We start from the raw sequence: 6,000 nt of genomic DNA, 5'->3' as shown, positions 1-6,000 counted from the left end.
ACTAAAAATCGAACGTTTTTTATAAGAACGTTAAAAATTTTTGAAACCTTTGGGATGTTTTTAACTTTTTGAGTGCTAAGCCTAGAAATGTTCTTAACATGTCTTATCTTCACCATTTTGTTAGTAAAAGTTTAAAAAATCCCTTAAAAATTGCACCTTTAGAGTCTACCCTTTTCTTAATGTTCTTAATTTTTTTTACCGAGATCGAAAATTTATTAGAAAATCTTTATTATCAAACAAAGTAGAAAATTCAAAATGGCGCATTGTGAAATCGATTCAATAGCGTCATATTTTAAGTCCACTCGCTTTAAGTGTGCACTAATCTTTATTTAGCTTACCATTTTCAAACAAATTTTTTGATTCTAACATTTACTGTTGAAAAGATAATCCAGAGCACTATAATTTCTGAAAAAAAATAATTCAAAAGATTTTAGAAAATGAAAATGAAAAATGAAGGTGAGAACAACTTTTTATCCTTTGATGCCAGAGATTTCATTTTCAGTACAAAGGTACTTTAAAGCCTCTTGTGATATAAAGTATGAACTTTAAAGCCTTTTGATATAAAGTATGAACTTTAAAGCCTCTTGATATAAAGTATGAAACTTTAAAGCCTCTTGATATAACTATGAACTTAAAGCCTCTTGATAAAGTATGAACTTTAAGCCTCTGTATGAACTTTAAGTAAGTATGAACTTTAAAGCCTCTGATATAAAGTATGAACTTTAAAGCCTCTTGATTTAAAATGAACTTAAAGCCTCTTGATATAAAGTATGAACTTTAAAGCCTCTTGATATAAAGTATGAACTTTAAAGCCTCTTGATATAAAGTATGAACTTTAAAGCCTCTTGATATAAAGTATGAACTTTAAAGCCTCTTGATATAAAGTATGAACTTTAAAGCCTCTTGATATAAAGTATGAACTTTAAAGTCTTTTGATATAAAGTATGAACTTTAAAGCCTCTTGATATAAAGTATGAACTTTAAAGCCTCTTGATATAAAGTATGAACTTTAAAGCCTCTTGATATAAAGTATGAACTTTAAAGAACTCTTTGATATATAAAGTATGAACTTTAAAGCCTCTTTGATATAAAGTATGAAACTTTAAAGCCTCTTAAAGCCTCTTGATATAAAGTATGAACTTTAAAGCCTTTGATATAAAGTATGAACTTTAAAGCCTCTTGATAAAGTGAAACTTAAAGCTCTTGATATAAAGTATGAACTTTAAAGCCTCTTGATATAAAGTATGAACTTTAAAGCCTTATAAAATATGAACTTTAAAGTATGAACTTTAAAAGCCTCTTGATAAAGTATGAACTTTAAGCCTCTTGATATAAATATGACTTTAAAGCCTCTGATATAAAGTATGAATTTAAAGCCTCTTGATATAAAGTATGAACTTTAAAGCCTCTTGATATAAAGTATGAACTTTAAAGCCTCTTGATATAAAGTATGAACTTTAAAGCCTCTTGATATAAAGTATGAAACTTTAAAGCCTCTTGTGATATAAAGTATGAACTTTAAAGCCTCTTGATATAAAGTATGAAACTTTAAAGCCTCTTGATATAAAGTATGAACTTTAAAGCCTCTTGATATAAAGTATGAACTTTAAAGCCTCTTGATATAAAGTATGAACTTTAAAGCCTCTTGATATAAAGTATGAACTTTAAAGCCTCTTTGATATAAATTATGTATGAACTTTAAAGCCTCTTGATATAAAGTATGAAACTTTAAAGCCTCTTGATATAAAGTATGAACTTTAAAGCCTCTTGTGATATAAAGTATGAACTTTAAAGCCTCTTGTGATATAAAGTATGAACTTTAAAGCCTCTTGATATAAAGTATGAACTTTAAAGCCTCTTGATATAAAGTATGAACTTTAAAAGTTAAAGCCTCTTGATATAAAGTATGAACTTTAAAGCCTCTTGATATAAAGTATGAACTTTAAAGCCTCTTGTGATATAAAGTATGAACTTTAAAGCCTCTTGATATAAAGTATGAACTTTAAAGCCTCTTGATATAAAGTATGAAACTTTAAGCCTCTTGTGATATAAAGCTCTTGATATAAAGAACTTTAAAGCCTCTTGATATAAAGTATGAACTTTTAAAGCCTCTTGTGATAATAAAGTATGAACTTTAAAGCCTCTTGATAGCCTCTTAAAAGTATGAAACTTTAAAGCCTCTTGATATAAAGTATGAACTTTAAAGCCTCTTGATATAAAGTATGAACTTTAAAGCCTCTTGATATAAAGTATGAACTTTAAAGCCTCTTGATATAAAGTATGAACTTTAAAGCCTCTTGATATAAAGTATGAACTTTAAAGCCTCTTGATATAAAGTATGAACTTTAAAGCCTCTTGATATAAAGTATGAACTTTAAGCCTCTTGATAAAAGTATGAAACTTTAAAGCCTCTTGATATAAAGTATGAACTTTAAAGCCTCTTGATATAAAGTATGAACTTTAAAGCCTCTTGATATAAAATATGAACTTTAAAGCCTCTTGATATAAAGTATGAAACTTTAAAGCCTCTTGATATAAAGTATGAACTTTAAAGCCTCTTGATATAAAGTATGAACTTTAAAGCCTCTTGATATAAAGTATGAACTTTAAAGCCTCTTGATATAAAGTATGAACTTTAAAGCCTCTTGATATAAAGTATGAGCTTTAAAGCCTCTTGATATAAAATATGAGCTTTAAAGCCTCTTGATATAAAGTATGAACTTTAAAGCCTCTTGTGATATAAAGTATGAACTTTAAAGCCTCTTGATATAAAGTATGAACTTTAAAGCCTCTTGATATAAAGTATGAAACTTTAAAGCCTCTTGATAAAGTATGAAACTTTAAAGCTCTTTAATGAATAAAGTATGAACTTTAAAGCCTCTTTTTGATATATAAAGTATGAACTTTAAAGCCTCTTGATATAAAGTATGAAACTTTAAAGCCTCTTGATATAAAGTATGAACTTTAAAGCCTCTTGATATAAAGTATGAACTTTAAAGCCTCTTGATATAAAGTATGAACTTTAAAGCCTCTTGATATAAAGTATGAAACTTTAAAGCCTCTTGATATAAAGTATGAACTTTAAAGCCTCTTGATATAAAGTATGAACTTTTAAAGCCTCTTGTATGAATTAAAGTATGAACTTTAAAGCCTCTTTGATATAAAGTATGAACTTTAAAGCCTCTTGATATAAAGTATGTTTAAAGTATGAACTTTAAAGCCTCTTGATATAAAGTATGAACTTTAAAGCCTCTTGATATAAAGTATGAACTTTAAAGCCTCTTGATATAAAGTATGAACTTTAAAGCCTCTTGAAAAAAGTATGAACTTTAAAGCCTCTTGAATATAAAGTATGAACTTTAAAGCCTCTTGATATAAAATATGAACTTTAAAGCCTCTTGATATAAAGTATGAAACTTTAAAGCCTCTTGATCTAAAATAAAATTGAAAACTTTAAAAGCCTCTTTGATATAAAGTATGAACTTTAAAGCCTCTTGATATTAAAGTACAAAACTTTAAGCCTCTGAATATAAAGTTGAACTTTAAAGCCTCTTGATATAAAAGTATGAATTTAAAGCCTCTTGATATAAAGTGTATGAACTTTAAAGCCTTTGATATAAAGTATGAACTTTAAAGCTCTCTTTAAAGTATATAAAAGAAGTATGTAAACTTTAAAGCCTCTTGATATTAAAATATGAACTTTAAAAGCCTCTTGATAATAAAGTATGAACTTTAAAAGCCTCTTGATATAAAGTATGAACTTTAAAGCCTCTTGAGATATAAAGTATGAACTGAACTTTAAAGCCTCTTGATATAAAGTATGAACTTAAAGCCTCTTGATATAAAGTATGAACTTTAAAGCCTCTGAATAAAGTATGAACTTTAAAGCCTCTTGATATAAGTATGAACTTTAAAGCCTCTTTGATATAAAGTATGAACTTTAAAGCCTCTTGATATTAAAATATGAACTTAAAGCCTCTTGATATAAAGTATGAACTTTAAGCCTCTTATATTTAAAAGTATGAACTTTAAAGCCTCTTGATATAAGTATGAACTTTAAAGCCTCTTGATTAAAGTATGAAACTTTAAAGCCTCTTGATAAATATGAACTTTTAAAGCCTTTGATATAAAGTAGAACTTTAAAGCCTTTGATATAAAGTATGAACTTTAAAGCCTCTTGATATAAAGACTTTATAAAGTATGAACTTTAAAGCCTCTTGATGAAAAAAGTATGAACTTTAAAGCCTCTTGATATAAAGTATGAACGTATTTTAAAGCCTCTTGATATGAAGTATTGATATAAAGTGACTTTAAAGCCTCTTGATATAAAGTATGAACTTTAAAGCCTCTTGATATAAAGTATGAACTTTAAAGCCTCTTGATAAAAGTATGAAACTTTAAAGCCTCTTGATATAAAATGAACTTAAAAGCTCTTGATAAAGTATGAACTTTAAGCTCTTGATCTAAGTATGAACTTTAAAAGACTTCTCTTATATAAAAGTATGAACTTTAAAGCCTCTTGATATAAAGTATGAAACTTTAAAGCCTCTTGATATAAAGTATGAACTTTAAAGCCTCTTTGATAAAAAAGTTGAACTTTAAAGCCTCTTGCTCTAAAGTATGAACTTTAAGTCTCTTGATACAAAGTATGAAACTTAAAGTTCTTGATATAAAGTATGAAACTTTAAAGCCTCTGATAAAAGTATGAACTTTAAGGCCTCTTGATATAAGTATGAAACTTTAAAGCCTCTTGATAAAAGTATGAAACTTTAAGCCTCTTGATCTAAAGTATGAACTTTAAAGCCTCTTATAAAAAAGTATGAACTTTAAAGTCTCTTGATATGCCTTTATGAAACTTTAAGGCCTCTTGATATAAAGTATGAAAACTTTAAAGCCTCTTGATATAAAGTATGATATTTTGAAAGCTCTTGATATTTAAAGTATGAACTTTAAAGCCTCTTGATATAAAGTATGAACTTTAAAGCCTCTTGATATAAAGTATGAACTTTAAAGCCTCTTGATATAAAATATGAACTTTAAGGCCTCTTGATAAAAATATGAAAGCTTTAAAGCCTCTGATATAAAGTATGAACTTTAAGCGCCTCTTGACTAAAAAGTATGAACTTTAAAGCCTCTTGATATAAAGTATGAACTTTAAAGCCTCTTGATATAAAAGTATGAACTTTAAAGCCTCTTGATATAAAGTATGAACTTTAAAGCCTCTTGATATAAAGTATGAACTTTAAAGCCTCTTGATATAAAATATGAACTTTAAGGCCTCTTGATAAAAAGTATGAGCTTTAAAGCCTCTTGATATAAAATATGAACTTTAAGGCCTCTTGATATAAAGTATGAACTTTAAAGCCTCTTGATATAAAATGAACTTTAAGCTCTTGATATAAAATAACTTTAAAGCCTCTTGATATAAAGTATGAACTTTAAAGCCTCTTGATATAAAATATGAACTTTAAAGCCTCTTGATATAAAGTATGAACTTTAAAGCCTCTTGATATAAAATATGAACTTTAAAGCCTCTTGATATAAAGTATGAACTGCTTTAAAGCCTCTTGATATAAAAATATGAACTTTAAAGCCTCTTGATATAAAAGTATGAACTTTAAAAGATATAAAGTATGAACTTTAAAGCCTCTTGATATAAAATATGAACTTTAAAGCCTCTTGATATAAAGTATGAACTTTAAAGCTTCTTGATATAAAATATGAACTTTAAAGCCTCTTGATATAAAGTATGCAAGAAAGAAAGGTAAATATTTCCTCGAAAACCCAACTGAAAATGAAAAAAAAGTCTATCTTGTTTAGTCAGTATATTTTCTGAGGCCGAAAAAAGGAGGGTTCCTTAACGCTTATTACTTATTAATAATGGCTAACCCGTTTGGCCTTAATAAACCTCGGAGATGTGCTTTTTTCCAATTATCTACCCCTTGAATTCCCTCATACATAGAAATGCATGACAAATATTTTCTTAAGAGCGAATAACAC

The sequence above is a fragment of the Clytia hemisphaerica genome, unplaced genomic scaffold (assembly GCF_902728285.1).
Source record: "Clytia hemisphaerica strain Z4C2 unplaced genomic scaffold, Clytia hemisphaerica genome assembly, whole genome shotgun sequence".
Taxonomy (NCBI): Eukaryota; Metazoa; Cnidaria; class Hydrozoa; order Leptothecata; family Clytiidae; genus Clytia; species Clytia hemisphaerica.
The sequence above is the reverse complement of the archived record's forward strand: the minus strand, read 5'-3'. Positions refer to the sequence as shown.